Source organism: Leptonychotes weddellii, chromosome 2 (assembly GCF_054177405.1).
Source record: "Leptonychotes weddellii isolate Sample4059 chromosome 2, ASM5417740v2, whole genome shotgun sequence".
Lineage (NCBI taxonomy): Eukaryota > Metazoa > Chordata > Mammalia > Carnivora > Phocidae > Leptonychotes > Leptonychotes weddellii.
Window position 1 is genome coordinate 113,885,834 of NC_138370.1, and position 17,580 is coordinate 113,903,413.

At 37.4% G+C, this 17,580-nt stretch overlaps 1 protein-coding gene across 1 annotated transcript in view; it reads right to left on the reverse strand.

Annotated features, from left to right (window-relative positions):
• Positions 1–17,580, reverse strand: part of LOC102748592 (putative E3 ubiquitin-protein ligase HERC6) — a 580,669-nt gene that overhangs the window by 314,203 nt on the left and 248,886 nt on the right. The gene's annotated exons all lie outside the window — the stretch shown is intronic.

The window sequence follows — 17,580 nt, forward strand, 5'->3', positions numbered from 1 at the left end:
CTAAGGAGTAATCTGCTGTGTTCTAAACCTTGAGCTGTGGAAAATCAAAACATCCTTGGGAAACAAATATTACAAAACTGAAAATAGCATTTTGAACAGTGACTTAATAATGGTTTAATGTGGGGGAAGCTTGGGGGGCTCAGTCAGTCAAACATCTGCCTTCAGCTCAGGTCATGATCTCCGGGTCCTAAGATCGAGCCCCGAGTTACTGGGCGGGGAGTCTGCTTCTCCCTCTCCCTCTGCCCCACCCTCCTGCTCGTGTTCTCTCTCTCTCTCAGATAAATAAATAAAATCTTTAAAAAAAATAGTTTCCTGTGTGCATAAGCTATTCCAAGGCCCTTGCACCTCAGAGGAGAAATGGTAGCACGTGGAGGTTAAAAAGGGCTCTACATGAAGAATTAGGAAACCCCAGTCTTAACCAAAGCTCAAACGGTATGATTATGACGCCTGACTAGGCTCATGCAGTCCCTCAACAATTCCACAGGGAATGAAGACTCCTTAAGGGCTGGGCTTTTTGCCTGTTGCACTGATTGTGTTCTTTCATAGTGTTGTGCCCAGCACATAGCAGGTGCTCAAGAAGTATTTGTTGTAGAATCCTCTGTGCTAGGTGGGGAGTGTCTGACCTTAAGAAGCTCATAATCCAAAAATTAAAAAAAAAAAAAAAGTAGAAGCTCATAATCCAGTTGTGACACTAAACAAAAACCACATAAGTTATTGTAATAGATGGAAATATTTATTTATTTATTTATTTATTTAAAAGATTTTATTTATTTATTTGACAGAGAGAGAGAGTGAGAGAGGGAACACAAGCAGGGGGAGTGGGAGAGGGAGAAGCAGGCTTCCCACCGAGCAGGGAGCCCGATGCAGGGCTCGATCCCAGGACCCTGGGATCATGACCTGAGCCGAAGGCAGATGCTTAACGACTGAGCCATCCAGGCGCCCCAGATGGAAATATTTAACATAATTAAGATAGAAGAGCATGGGGCACCTGGGTGGCTCAGTCAGTTAAGCATCCGACTCTTAAGCTCAGGTTATGATCTCAGGGTTTTTTTCTATAGCTTTCTCAGCTTTAAAGTTCCTATCTCTGGTGATAAGGATATCTTTGTACTTCTTAGTACAGGAAGGGTACCTTTCATATGGGAAATTGATTTCTTGCTGGAGGGGAATGGAGGTGGTTCTGAGTATCCTTATACCAACTGTTTCTTAAGTAACTTTTATTTAAAATAATCAGTATGCTGAAGTGCACTTTTTGAGGTGGTTTGCCCTTGGCCCCTATGGCATCAAGTCAGTATGAAGTCTTTCAACACAAGAAGGGGTTGAGGAGAGAAACTACTCAGGCTGGCACGGGAGGAGAAGGTAGGGCTAGATCATGGAAGGCCTGAGATGCATGTTAAAGAGTATAGCCTTTATTTAATAATAATAATAATAATAATAATAATAATAATATACCTTCTTTGTCAATGTTTTAAAACAAAATCTGAAACATTCTGTTTAAGACTATATCATTGTCTCCAAAAGAATTTGGACTGACCAAAAATGTGTCCACACATACATAATTCAGAATTAAATGTGTGCTTACCCAAAATTTTAATTACAAATCTTCACAAGTAATGTGATTTTTAAAAAATTCAGAGAAATATTTTTGTAACATTATGTGGATAGTATTTAATGCACCACATCCTAAATCTTACATTCCAAGAATTTCACTACCAGTTTCAATCTTAGTTTTCATAAACCCATCACCAGCCACGCAATATATTTCCTGTTCAAATACCTAGTCATTCTTTCTGGCTTCCTAATGTTCTCTCTTGTGCTTTTACCTTGGCATGTTTTCCCCCTTGGGAGTGCCTCGCTTTTCCTCAAGTAGGCCTTGAAGCTGTAAATTTCTCTCCCTTCCCACAGAATTCCTTCCTTTAATATTCATCTTACAAACCCATTTCTCATAAGAAGTGTTCTCTTATTAAATAAATGAGATGCAAAATTCATATTCTTCTTCACCTGGTTGCCATAATCCTATGGCCATATTGCAAGTTTCGATAATCTACAGGCCTGAAATCCTGTGTGGGATGGATAACATAGCTGGATGCTATTTGGTTTTATTTCATCTGTGTGGTAAGTTCTTCTGGAACATGCTACATAAACCCCACCTCTTTGTCTCAGTGCCATGGTGGATACTCAGACAAGCCCTTCAAAAGGCAGCTTAAAAACAGTCCAGTCTGATTTAATACTTAGTATTCGCCACACTTCTGGCTTCTGTATTATTAGACTTGCCTGTTTGTTTCCTGTTTTGCTTTTATTTTCCCATGTGAACAGATGAAGCAGACACAAGCAGAAGGACCCATTGGTCCTGCAGATTCCACCTTCCAAAGGAAATCCAAAAGGGCTCTCTGGCTTGTGTGGTGTTGCTTAGCAACCCACCCAAACAAACATGTTTCCCTCTCGATTTTTTCCCAGTCCTTATTTATTCAAGAACATTGTAAAATAAATTTTTACCACTTGACATCTGAAATCATTAGAAAAAGATTTGGTGTTTTGGGCTTTATAAGAACTGCTAACCATACTAAAATTTTTACTTGTTTTTATTTCTCAATTTACTGCACTAATAATGCAAGGCTAGGATTTGTATATTCTACCTTATGTCTAGAATTTGGTTTGGATGTGTCCCTGCCTCTGTGGGAGTTACCTTGGCACCGTTGTAGGCTGGCATGTGATTCTGATGACCTAACCTCTGTATCTCAGTTTCCTTCTGTGAATAATGTGGCTAAATATCTACCTTACAAATTCCCACAGAATTTTTGCTGAATACATAATGAGGGAATATTAACAAATTCATCAAACACTTACAGAGTGTCCACTAGACATCAGGCTCCATGTTGGATTCCAGCGGGGCAAGAATAAGACATAATTCCTACCTGCAAGGGGATCAAATCTTCTAAGTCATCCCCAAGCCCTCTTCTACACCTCCTAAAGACTTAGAATCTTTCTAGACTCAGGCATCATCTCCTTCTGGAAACTTACTTGGCCACGATCTTGGCCCCTAGCTTGAATTTACTTGCCCCTCTACCCTGTCAAATTTTATCACATTTATCTTTTTGTTCAAAAAGACTTATGTATTTATTTGAGAGAGAGAGTGTTTGTGAGTGAGTGGGAGGAGGGGCAGAGGGAGAGAATCTTCAAGCAGACTCCCCACTGAGTGTAGAGCCCTATGAGGAGCTCGATCTCATGATCCATGAGATCATGACCTGAGTCAAAAGCAAGAGTTGGACGCTTAACCAACGGAGCCACCCAGGTGCCCCAACATTTATCATTTCATATTAAAAATATCTGTTAACAGAGTTGTCCTCCTGAGTAGAATGTAAGGCAGAGACCCTGGCTTATTTGGTTTGTTGTTTAGCAGTTCTGTAACCATTCCCCTTTCTTACCAAAACAATAATCAGATTTTCTTGGGGGAACCCCCCCATTCTGAGTCCCTATGTGCCTCAGCTGTGGCCACCACCACCACTAGTTCCCAAGTGATGATGTGGAACGCAGGCGTGGCCGACCAGAGCATCATGAACCCTTGGCTCCTGTGAGTGGTATTTATGAACAGGCATGGGATCTGGTTCTGTTCAATGGAAATCAGGACAGAACTTTTTTCAAGTTGTGGAAAAGAAAAGCTTTTCTTCCTGCTAGATTTGGAGTCAAAGGACGTAAGTCTAGACAAGCTGGCAGCCAAAATGTTGATGCTCAGGGGGAAAAGGGAGCCAACAATATATATATAATGTGAGGACTGGAAGAATACCAAAATTGATCTGGTGGTAATGTTTGGGTGGCCATGCTATTCAAGAACATTGCGAAATACATTTTTATCATTTGACGTCTCCTGGTTTGGTCAATTGCAGATATGATATTTATCATCTATATCTGTATTCAAGTTCAAAAGAATTTTGAACAATGCAGGGCCAAGAACAGAGGGCTTTGGAATACTGCTCTTTACTAACTCAAATTTATTCACTAATTCCATTTGGATGTAGTTGTTCAAAAACTTTGATTCCAACTATATTTTCACTAGCTCAGATTTTCCAAAAGAATATTAGATTTTTTTTCAAATGCCTTCTGATGCTTATAGCATTAAACTTGCAGCATCCCTACATCTACCAGACTTTACAGAATACCTGTTTAATATCCACTGAGCATAATTTTAGATATGATTAGGGTGCAGAAGAAATTGTCCTTGCATGCAAGAAGCTTGTAATTAGCTTGCAAAGACAAGCTATACACAGATAAAGCAATTAACTGATAAATGCTTTAGGGCACTCATCTGGAAAGGGTTTTCTGTTGTTGGTTTTAAGATTCCGGAGTCTAACTCCTGAGGATTCTGACTTACTATACCTTAGGTGGGTCTTAGGAGATGAAGAAAGACCAGCTTCTGATGATATCATCTGAGCTCCCAAGCCAGCACTAATTGAAGGCAGATCTACCCCTGTACTTCATTAACCCTAAGATTTCCTTTCTGGTTAATTTATTTTAGGTTAGGGTTTCTGTCCCTTGCAATTAAAATAGTACTAACAAATTTGAATAGAAGTGAATCTACAGACTGGTAAAAGTTGTGCTAGTTATATGCAATATGATCACAAGATCAGGTCCCCTTGTCTGGGCATATAGAGTGGCTGGTTTGGCCTCCCACTCTGCAAGAGTTAGGAGATTAGAGACTTTAGAGGATGCTGAACCTTACTCTTCTTTTCTCTTTTTTTAAGATTTTATTTATTTATTTGTCGGAGAGAGAGAGAGCACAAGCAGGGGGAGTGGGAGAGGGAGAAGCAGGCTTCCCGCTGAGCAGGGAGCCCGATGCGGGACTCCATCCCAGGACCCTGGGATCATGACCTGAACCAAAGGTAGACGCTTAACCGACTGAGCCACCCAGGCATCCCTGAATCTTACTTTTCTTTTTTTTACATAATTAAATTACAGCTTTGAAATCTTTGCTGTAATAATCCAGAAATCCTTTTGAAAATGGACTCTCTTAGTAATTTTTAATAGCAGTTCTTAATTTTGATAAAGTTCAATTTATGAATTTTTTCTTTTATGAATTGTACATTGGGTGTTATATTTGTAAAAATCTTTGCTTCACCCAAGGCCATGAACATTTTCTCCTATATTTTCTTCTAGAAGTTTTATAATTTCAGGTTTTATGTTTAGGCATATAATCCATTTTGAGATAATTTTAACATATGGTGGGAGGTATGAATCAAGTTTTTTTTTCTTACATATGAGTATCCAAGTGTTCTAGTATCATTAGTTGAAAAGACAATCCTTTCTCTCTTGAACCATCTTTGCACTATTTTTGAAAATCAATTGACCGTATATGTGTGAGTTTATTTCTGCATGTTGTATTCTTTTTTTTCTTTTATTTTTTAACCTTTTACTAATACCATCCTACTTTGGTTACAGTAGCTTCCCTCATACTCTTGCTCACTGACTACATATTTTAAATTCGTAAATTTTAATGGTTTAATTTTATTTAATGACTCTGTCTGGTTATAGTCCTTACTTTGGCCTGACCTCTAAAGGGCCTCTCATCAATTTATTTACTAGAGAGGATTAGTGAGCTATGTTGGGTTTCTGTCTGAATGTTATTTAGAAATTATTTACAAATGTAATTTTTAATATCAACATCAATTTTTTAAATTAAGCAAGCAATTGTTTTTTTGATTTGTCAATTTTTTCAGTAGGCTTTGACTCTTCTGAAAAATAAGGTATTAACAAATACGTACTCTCTACCAACACTTTTAAAAATTAATAACTTTGACATTGTCAAAGTCTATACACTTTTATTTTCTTCTAAAATAATAAATATTTCATCTTATATTTAGATATATTCAGTACTTATTACCAATACTTTTTTAAAAAATATTTTTATTTATTTATTTGACAGAGAGAGAGACCGCAAGAGAGGGAACACAAGCAGGGGGAGTGGGAGAGGGAGAAGCAGGCTTCCTGCTGAACAGGGAGCCTGACATGGGGCTTGATCCCAGGACCCTGGGACCATGACCTGAGCTGAAGGCAGATGCTTAACGACTGAGCCACCCAGGCACCCCTTATTACCAATACTTTTAAAACATAGGTTCCCCTCCCCTGAGTTCTCTTGATTCAATACTTTTGGGATAGATTTTTTATTAAGTGTTCTTTTTTTCTTTTTTTTAAAAGAAGGACTCATTAATGCCTCATTACTCCCAGAGTGTGTACCAAATTGAGAGTGCCTTTCTGTTGCCATAAACATAAAACAAATGGGCTGGGCATAATATTCTTGGCTCAATCTTGTCTTCCTTCTTTTTAAGATTCTGGACACATTCTTCCACCTTCCTCTGTCATTAAATGTTGCCATGGAGAAGGAGAGTTCAGATTAAACCCACTCTTTTCTCTCAGCTGTGGCAGATGACTTGATTTTTCTGCCCAAAATTTACCTGCTTAGTGAATTTTTTATTATCCTGCTCTAGAATACACCATTGTGTTGATTATTATGCATAATTATTTTTCTGGGAGAAATTATATGGGTTTAATCAGCAAATTCAATTTTTCATTTATTTTAGGAAAGTTTTCTTCTTTTGTAATTTTGGAATACTTTAAATTTTGCTTTCTTAATTCAGGAATACCAATTATGCATATGTTGGAGCTACTGTGTTTGATTTCTGTATTATCTTCTTTCTAATTATTTCTCTTTTTATCATTTTCTATTTTTTAACAGAATTTTTACAAATCCTGCCCTCCATGTTACTGTATCTTTCATTTTTTTTTTTAATGGGTTTGGTGAGAAATAACGGAAATTAGCAACAGACTAAGTTGATGTTAATTATCCCTGGAAACGGAACATAGTGTTTCACAGGATCGGTGTAAAAAATCCATGCACATATTAATTTTTTAAATTATACATGCAAATATGGCCTTTAGAATCAGACTTTTTATTCTACAGGATGCTGCCTATATAAGGAAATGAGATTGGAAGGGTGATAGAAATTAAATATATATAATTTTCAAATCCCTTAACTTAGGCACTCAAATGAATGTTATCTATGAAGCAAGGGTATACACTGACCTAAATGTTGTTATTGATTTGGAATATAGATATGGAATTCTTTTGGAATAAATGTTATTTCTCCCACCCTTGAAAAAAAAAAAAAAGATCTTATTGCTTTATTTGAGAGGAGGGAGGGTAGAGCACAAGCAGAGGGTGGGGAGGGGGAGGGGCAAAGGGAGAGGGAGAAGCAGGTAGCCCAATGCAGGGCTCATCCCAGGACCCCAAGATCATGACCTGAGCCACTGAAGGCAGAGGCTTAAACAACTGAGCCACCCAGGCACCCCTGTATCTTTTATTTTTATAGTTTCGAATGTGGCTTTTATTTCTCTAATTATTTATTTTAAACCCTTAATTCCTCCTGTGAATTTTGTCAGCTCACTTTTTATTTCTCTGTGGTCATATATTTTATTTGGTCTTTTTCTTTTTTTTTTTTTTAAGATAACATTATTTTTAAAGGATTTCTGTTCCCAGCCCTGATGGAACAACAGGGACAGATATACCCACTTACCCTCAATTAAAAAAAAAAAAAATACAGTCAAATTTTATAAAGAATGGTTTTGAAACATCAGACAATAAGCAGTGATGAACAGTAATCCTTGAAAGAAGATAAACAAACGAGGAGATAAACAAAGGATGACAGTTCTATGGTTTCCCAATAATTCCCTAGAGAGGGCTCCCAGGCTGTAGTGCAGTCCCTCAGGGTTGAGAAGACTAAGTTGAGAATTTGGGGAGGCCAGGGTGGTCAAGGAGACCAAGGTGCAAGGGAGGCCAATGTGCAGACAGAGTACCAGAGAGGAGAGAACTGCAGAAAGAGCTCCAGAGATCTCCAGAGTTGCCCTTGAGTCTTCAGAGTGTGCCTGTGAGAATCTGCCTGAGGACAGAACTGCCTGCTGGGAAATCTGCAGGGAAAGAACTACCCGAAAGGAGCAAGTGGGGAAATTTCTGATGCTCTCACAGAGCAGGAAAACGTTCTAGTTCTCAACATTCAAAGTGGGGAAACTTTGTAATATATGGGGTGTTGAGTAGAAGACTCAGGAAGATAATGCTTCAGTTGTGGCGCCAAATTAGCCTAGAATAAAAGCTGGTCCGTTCTGTATAACTCCTAGGCAGATTAGCCAGTTGAATATGCCATCTATTTCCTAATTGAATACAAGTGACCCTAAGCGGTATGCTACCATTTTTCACCACTGTTGTGTTTTTTTCCCCCATATTTAGAGACTTTATTTTTTAAGAGCAGTTTTAGGTTCACACCAAATTGAGGGAAAGGTACAGAGGTTTTCCATGTGCCTTCTGCCCCCTTGCATGCATAGCTTTTCCCATTATCAACATTTCCCACCAGCGTGGGGGTGGGGGTACATTTGTTATATTTGATGAACCCACAGGGACACAACGTAATCACTCAAAGTCTACAGTTTACATTAGAGTTCACTCTTGGTGTTGCCCCTATGTGGGTTTGGACAAATGTGGACTGACATATACCCATTATTATAGTAACACTGGCCTTGTAAAATGAGTTTGGAAGTGTTCCTTTCTCTTCAATATTTTGGAAGAGTTTGAGAAAGATTGGCATTAATTTTTCTTTAAGTGTTTGGTAGAACTTGCCCATAGAGTCATCTGTGCCTGGTTTGTTTGTTTGTTTGTTTGTTTTGTTTTTTTGGGGGGGGGATTTTTGATTACTGATTCAATGTCCTTACTTGTCATTGAACTGTTCACATTTTCTATTTCTTCACAAGTCAGCCTTGGTAGGTTGCATGTTTCTAAGAATTTATCCATTTCTTCTAGTTTATCCAATTCATTGGCATATAATTGTTGATAATAGTCTCTTATGATCTTTTACATTTATGTAGTTGTGATGTCCCCCTTCATTTATAATTTTGAGTCTTCTCTCTCTCTCTCTCTGTTAGTCTAATGAAAGGTTTGTTGATTTTATCTTTTCAAAGAACCAATACAGTTTTGTTACATTTTCTAGTGTCCACCCACTCATTATTTCATTTATTTCTGCTTTAATCTTTGTTATTGCTTTTATTCTGCTAACTTTGGCTTAGTTTTTTTCTAGTTCTTTGAGGTGTAAAGTTAGGTTGTTTATCTGAGAGCTTTCTTTTTTCTTAATCCAAGCATTTATTGTTATCAACTTCCTACTTAGAATTGCTTTCATTGGATCCTATAAGTTTGGCATGTTGTTATTCCTTTTCAAGATTCTTTCTGATTTCTCATTTAATTTCCTCTTTGACTCCTAAGTTGTGAGGAGTGTGTTGTTTAATTTCCATATATTTGTAAATATTCCAACTTTCCTTCTGCTACTGATTTCTAGTTTTATACCATTATGATTAGAAACGTTTGATATGATTTCAGTCTTCCTAAATTTGTTAAGACTTGTATTGTGGCCCAACACACAATCCCTCTATAGAATGTGCTTGAAAAGAAGGCATATTCTGCTGCTGTTGAAAGTAATGTTCTATAAATGTCTGTTAGGTTCATTCGCTCTATGATGTTATATAAGCCCACCGTTTTCCTTATTGATTTTCTGTCTGATGATGTATCCATTGTTGAATGTGGAGTGTGAAGTCCTCTACTATTGTTTTATGCTGTTTATTTGTCCTTTCATTTCCATTCATATTTATCTTACATGTTTAGGTGCTCCAATGATGAGTGAATATTTACGATTGTTATATCTTTCTGATGAATTGATAAAGATTTTGGATAAATCACTTCCTTATCCAAACTTCCTTATCCAAACTTCCTTTGGATAAATACCTAGAAGTGGAATTGCTGGGTCATATAGTAGCTCTGTTTTTAATTTTTTGAGGAGCCTCCATACTGTTTTCCCTAGTCACTGCACCAATTTACATTTTTACCAGTAGTGCACAAGAGTTCCCTTTTCTCCATATTCTTGCCAATACTTGGTATCTCTTGTCTTTTTGATAATAGCCATTCTAACAGGTATGAGGTAATATCTCCTTGTAGTTTTGATTAGAATCCCCTTGATAATTAGTGATGTTGAGCACCTTTTCATGTACCAGTTGACCATGTGTATGTCTTCTTTGGAAGAATGTCTGTTTATTCTCCTGTCCATTTTTTAATTGTATGGTTTGGGGGTTCTTGCTATTGCATGGTGTGAATCCCCAAGTATTTAGGTCTTTTTTTGTGTGTTTTTTTAATCAGCATTTTGTAACTTTTATCATACAGATCTTATACATATTTTCTTAGATTTATACCTAAACATTTCATTTTTTAAGCAAGTATAAATGACATCATTTTAATTTTGGTTTTAACTTGTTCATTGTCAGTATATAAGAATTCAATCGATTTTTGTATGTTGATCTTGAATCCTACAATGTTATTGGACTCATTGTTTAGTTCCAGGAATGTTTTGTAGGTTTCTTGAAATTCTCTACATAGAATATCATGATGTCTGAAAATAGTTTTATTTTTTCTTTTCAAATTTGTGTGCTCTTTTTAAATTAAATTTAATTTAGTTTATTTTTTCCTTATTGTAATGACTAGAACTTCCAGTGCTATGTTGGATAAAAGTGGTGAGAAGGGACATGGGGTTTGTTTTGCTCTTGTTTGTCTAGTTTCTTGAGGTAGATTAGATCATTGATTTGACACCTCCAAAGGGGCTCTGGAGGCACTGCCAAGTAGAGTCAGCCTGTGTTTTGGCCCATCTCCAAATGCTTTGAGGCTGGAGGGTAGGTGCTATAGACCAACAGTTTGTGTGCCCCCCATCCTGCCCAAATTCATATGTTGAAATCCTAACCCCAGTGTGATGGTATTAAGAAGCAGGGCTTTTGGAACATGGTTAGATCAATAGGGCACAGCCCAGAATGACTTTATAAAAGAGGCTCCAGAGGGATCACCAGTCCCTTTCACCACATGAGGATACAGCAAAAAGATGGCTGTCCATGAACCAGAAAGTGAGCTCTTACCAGACACCAAATCTTCTGGAGCCATGATCTTGGATTTCCCAGGCTTCAAAACTGTGAGAAATAAATTTCTGTTGTTTATAAACCATCCCATTTGTGGTATTTTTGTTATAGCAGCCCGAACAGACTAAGACAATGGGGGCCTTCTTTAGAAGAACGTGTCAGGTCAGGACTTAATCCCCTTCCTCTCCACTGTTAGTGTCTGGAATGAGGAAGAAGGTGATGTGGGGGGGAAAGTCAGGTATTTGAGCTTTACTAGGGGTAGGTCTCCTCTCACCCTTTCGCACCTTCAAGAAATTGGATGTATTATTTTCATGCAAAACTTCTGTACTTTTACTGAATAATTTCTAAATAATAACTTCAAAGTATCACCTTGATATATTGTAAACAATGTTGGTAATACTTAGGGCACATTTAGGACCCTTCTTTTGGATTTTTCCCTTAGGTCTGCCCCTCATTCTTTTGGTGGTTCCTCAGAGGGAACTGATCTTTTGTTTTTTCGGTTGCCAACCTATGCTTTCAATTTGACTAGATGAGTATGTTCAGCCACATAGGTCTCCCAGATTTATTTGTTTGCTTCTTGGGGGTGGGGGGCATCTATTATTGGAGATTGGGACCTATATGCAATATGTAGCTGCACTTTGGATTAAAATAGCCACATCAGATTAGTCAGACATAAGTCTTTATGGTATTTGGAATAAAAGAGCTTAAGTCAAAGAGACTGCATAGGAACAATACTGCAGTTGAGCATGTAACATGCTAGTGTGTTCTTTGGGTCTGCGTGTTGTAAGTTGGAGAACATAATTCATAATGCTTCAATATGGGAATTCGCTAAATTGAGGAAGCATAAAAAACCGCCTCATGAAATTGTGCAGTAGAAGATAGTTTTTTCTTCGATCTCCACAAATAGGGTTTTTAAGTCCTTTTCTGAATGCTCAGTGCAAATCAAGAACAGAACTGCTTCTTTTAGTTATTTGCCTCTGCCCTGCTGCACAGGCAACACTGACTCGCTGGGAAGTTTTGTTGTTACCGTTATAATTGCAATCAAACAATCTTGGAGCCACTGTTACTAAGAAGCCCGAAATATTGCATGTGGGAGAGAGGAAGAGACGGTGCCGAGGACCAGTAAAAAAGGACTCCAAATTATGGTTAGGTTATACTAGTGACATGGAAAAAGGATGAAAAGATTGTCAGATTGCATCTGACGTGAGCGTCTAAGGTCATTAGGGATACATAGGTGATGGAACATAGTTTAAACACAGTTTTTTTTAAGTTGTAAAAATGTATTAATTCCTTTTCCTTGATTTTATATAAGAAGTAAACCATGAAGGAATTGCTCTGAGACTTTTATATCAATGGATGAGACATTATTTTAAGGACGTAATTCATCATACATTTTTGTATTCTGCAGGCTCTTTCCTCCTACCCCCAATTTTGGGAACATTTCCACACCTTGAGAAAAGTTGAAAGAATAATACATGTTGCCACATTGGTTTCTTTCTCCTCGTGGACCCGTGTGTGTTTTCTGAATCATCAGAAAGCAAATTATAAAAACCATGGCACATCACTTCTAAATATTTCAATATACATTTCTGAAGAATAAGGGCATTCATTTCATAAGTATGATGCCATGGTCACACCTAAGAAAATTAACAGTAATTCTGCAATATCATCTAACACACTGTGTATGTTCCAATTACCATAATTGTCCCTAAAATGTGTTTTATAGTCTTCTTTTTCAATCCAGGTGCCAGTCAAAGTTCATGTTTTGCCTTTGGTTACGCCTCTTTAGGCTTTTAATCTAGAATAGTATAACACCCTTTTTTTCTAGGGTTTAAAGATTTAGAAAATAAAAATACAGGATGCTCAGTTAATTTGAGTGTCAGATAAACAATGGTTCATCCTTTGGTATAATATATACTGTGCTTACACTAAAAGATGAATTTGTTGTTCATTTGACATTCAAATATAACAGTGTCCTGTATTTCATCTGGAAACTTTACTTTTTGGAAAGTTCAAGTCAGTCGTATCATTGAGTAACTCAACGTCTGGGTTTGCTTGTTTTCCTATTTTTTGATTCTGTTAAACATCTTTTCACAAAAATGTTTCATTGGGGATGTTGCGTGCTTCTTATTGTGTGACATTAGGAAGCAAACGTCTAGTTGTCCCATTTGCGAAGCTAAGTTTGATTCCTGGATGAAGATGTTGACCACCAAAACTCTCTAGTTAGAAGTATCTTCTTCTTTTGGAATTAGTAATTTATGAGGTGATCTTCTAGGACGAGGTGAATATCCTGTTGCCAATAACCTTTTGTACAATTATTTTAACACTAATCAGTGATCATTTCCTGAGTCAATATTACACTGCGATTGTAAACTGATTTTCTAATTTTATCATTCCATCTACATTTACTATTAGCTGGCGTTCATCTGTAAAGAAGACCTTTCCTTCTTTTATGCTTTCTCTTATAGTATCGCTATGTACCAATGAAACAAAAAAAATTTCAATTTGTTATAATTCATCATATATATTATATAAATATATATATATTTGTTATAATTCATTATTGCCATTATTCTTTTTATTCTCAAATCACTGCAGTTTTGGCGAATGGCAATCCCCTTCAATTTTCGTCTTCAGTCCCTTGGTTATGACCCCATTTTGTGTTTGAGGGCTTCCTTGCATTCTATCTTTAAAGAGATTTCCCAGGCTCATTTTTTACTCCTTTTGCCCCAGGAGCGGCAATCAGCTTTTCTCAGTTTACTGCTGTCCGGCTTTGCAGGACTGGAATTGGACCCCGTACCCACGGCCGACTGGCACGATGGCAAGCCTTGTCAGTAGGGGGCACTGGAGGGACGCTGCAGGAAACGGGCTCTCTTGCTGGCTTGTGTCCTGTCTTTCTGCTTCTCCAACGGAGCCGGGGCGAGCACCGTGCAAGAACACCCGGGGTCCCTCCCTCTCCGGTGAGCTTTCCTGGCGCCTTGGCCTGCAGGGTTTTGCTCTGCAGTCGTGGTCCATGGTTTCCTGCTTGCCAGCCTCAGCCTCCTGGTACTCCAGCGGGAAGTGTGCCGGCTTCAGCCCCCGCCAGCTCCGGATCGGCTGTGGCCCACGATAACGCAGCAAACTTCTCCGCCATCCCCTGGGCTACAACTCCATTCTCTCTCATGAATCCTGAACCTTAGTTTTGGGGATTAACTGGATTAACTTGGTGTGTTCTTGGATTTGAGCCCAGTGTGGAGCTGCTTGCCAGGAGGAAATGGGATGCTTGCACTCTATGGCGGGCAGGGACAACACCATTAATAAAGCTATCGCCTGCAGTTGATGGTGATGAAGTGGCAAATGAAGCAAGTACAAAAATACCAAAAAGACCCGGGCCTTATAAACAACAGACATTTACTTCTCACAGTTCTGGAGGCTGGGAAATTCAAGATCAAGGCATCCGTAGAGTTGGTGAGGGCCTGCTTCCTGGTTCGTAGACCGCCATTTTCTTATTGGGTCCTCCCCTGGTGGAAGGGGCCAGGGAGCTCTCGGGGTCTCTTTTCTAAGGACACTGATCCCATTCATGAGCACCCCACTCTCATGACCTAGTCACCTCCCAAAGGCCCCGACTCTAATACCCTTGTGTGGAGGATTAGGTTTCAACGTTCGAATTTTGGAGGGACACGAACATTTAGTGTATAGAAGGTGGTATGAGATTGAGTCTTCTCATAGTTAGAAAAGGTTTCCCCACACCCAAGTTAAAAAGTAACTCCCTCACGTATTTGTCTCATGTTTTTATAGTTTCCTTTTAAATTGACATCTCTGGTCTATTTGAAGATTATTCTGATGTATAGTGTGAGATATGGATCCAGTTTTACCTTTTTCCAAATGAATGGCCAGTCACTCAACACCATTTATTTAAAAGTCCATCTTTCCCCAGGTGATCTTAGATGCCCTCTAGTAATTTCCATCTGTACTTGGGTCTATTTTTGGATTTTCTATTCCCTTCCCACTCTGTTTGCCAGTACCACAGTGTTTTTATTAGAGAGGCTTTATAATCTTATTTAACACTTGTTAGGGCTAGCCCTCTCTTATTTTTATTTTTCAGGATTTTCCTTCCATTATTGTTATGTTTATTTTTCCATATGAACTTTAGAATTAGCTTGCATAACTCTAGGAAAAAGTTTACCTTTATTTTAATTGGAATCACATTTATACACATAACTTGGGGGAGGATTGTCGTCTTTATGGTGTTGAGTTGTCCTGTATGAGAACAAATGATGTCTTTTGATTTCTTCAAGCCTTTTTTAGCTTACAGAAGTGTTTTCCACTTACTGAAGTTTTTCTAATATAGTTTTGGCACATTTCCTTAAGTATTTTATCCTTTTTTGGTTTCTATATTAAATGACATTGTATCTTTTAAATGGTTACTGCTTGCAGTTTTGTATATATGTTTCAGGTGAATTTTATATTATGGTGCTTTACAGAAATTATTATCTTTAGTACTGATTCTTTGTTTTGTAGGTGTAGTATTACATGATCTACATAGAGATATAATTTAATTCTTTCTCAAGTCTTATGCACCTAAATGCTTATGATTATTAGCTTTTATCTCCAATACTTTGCTATATAGTAGCACGGCAGAGGACATAACTGCTTTATCCTAATGAGAGTTGTTTCTCCATTAAGTAGGATGCTGGTTTTTGAGTTGAGGTATAAAATATTTCATCATGTTAAGAAAATATATCTTAATTTTTATTTTATTTTTCTGAAATTAAGAATGAGTGTTGAAATTTGTCAAAGGCTATGCTACATTTTACTATGTGTTCACAATTACTTCTTTTTTCCCTTCTATCATGATTTATTGTTGGGAGAGAATACTTTACCTGTACACTGATTTTGGGTTTGAGCTTGTGACTTGCTTTAAACAATGGAATTTGATCAACAGTAGTAGCGTGACAAGTTCAGAGTCCGAAGCATCATATGTTTCAGCTCACCCCACTTGTGTTTCTGCCTCTACCATCAGAAAGACATACCCTGGGTAGTTGCTGATCCCAAATGGAGAAGCATATGGAGTAGACCTGAATCCATCCTGCAGCCTGAAGCATAAGCAGCCCTGCCAACCCACAGACTGGTGAGTGAGAACAAGGAAAATATTTGACGTTGTAAGCCAGTGAGATAGCGGGGGTGTTTGTTACTCACTATTTTCACCCTAGTAATAGCTCACTAACACAAAGTCCTTTGTGTCATCTATACATCTAATCATATAACATCTTTCTCCTTAGATCTAACTACATGATGAACCATAGGAATGAATTTACTAATATTGAAGCTTCATTGTCCGGGAATAAACCCCTCTTGATTATGATGCACTCTTTAAACATGTTTTTAGATTCTGTTTGCTGACATTTTATTTAGGATTGTTCCATTGCTAGTCATGAGTGAGACTGCTTTATAGTTTTGTGTGTGTGTGTGGTGTGTGTGTGTGTGTGTGTGTGTAATCTTACCAGGTTTGAGTGTCAGAATTATAGTTGTTTCACAGAGATCATTTGAGAGTTTTCCTTCTGTGCTACAACTTAAATGGGATTAGGCTTATCTGGTCTTTGAAGGTTTGATAGAATTCCCCTGTAAAATCATTTGGATCTAGTTTTTATAGTTCGTTCCTTGATAACTTTTTCTCTTTCCTCTATGGAAATCTGTCTATTTATGCTTTCCATGTATAGCAAGGCCAACTTTGATAAGTTGTATTTTCTTAGAAAATAATTCCATTTATCTAGGTTTTCCATTTTATTTGTATTGGATTGTGTGAAGTAGTCTCTTTCAATATTTAAAAATTTACCAGTGTCATTGGTTATCTCCTTGCTTGTATTTATTTGTTTTTTTCTGCCTTTCTTTCTTTATTGGGTGAGTTAATGGTTTATCTATTTTGTTGTTGTTGTTGTTGTTTTTACAAGAAGCCAGCATTTTGATTTATTAGTTTCTACTATTGTTCTGTTCTCTACCTCATCACTTTTGCTTTTAAATTTATTATTTCCTTCCTTCTGCTTTCTTTTGTCTTACTTTGTTGTTCTTTTCTTATTTTTAAGATGGGAGCTCAATTTATTTATTTTCATTTTTTGATGTGTTTTTTTGCTGCAAGAATTTAAGGCTATGGCTTTTCTGTGATCACTGATTTAACTATATTCTATTGATTTTGTGTTTTCAATAGAATTCTTTTTTAGAAAAACTGCCCCTTTTGTCCTAAAAGTTACTTAATAGATAATTAAAATTTCCAAATGGAATTTCTAGTTTTAGAAAGAGCAGACGAGCAAGACATGGAAGTAAAGATGCTTGCTCCACTTCAGGCTTCCAGAACTTTTAGTTTTGAATGAAATTGAAAATCTCAGTTATTACCTGAAGCTGCATTTAAAAATTTTCCAATACAAGGGGACTGTTTATTATCTACGGGTGATCAAAATAGCTAGGGAAAAAAACTGCTATGGAACCTATCAGGTTTTCATCTGAGGGCAGCAAAGCAATAAATTTACTGAACAAATTAATGGTGAGTGATGAGAAATAATAAAATTGATTTGTGATTGCAGTTAGGCTTTTGTTAGCTTTTATATCAGCTTTGTGAAAATTAGA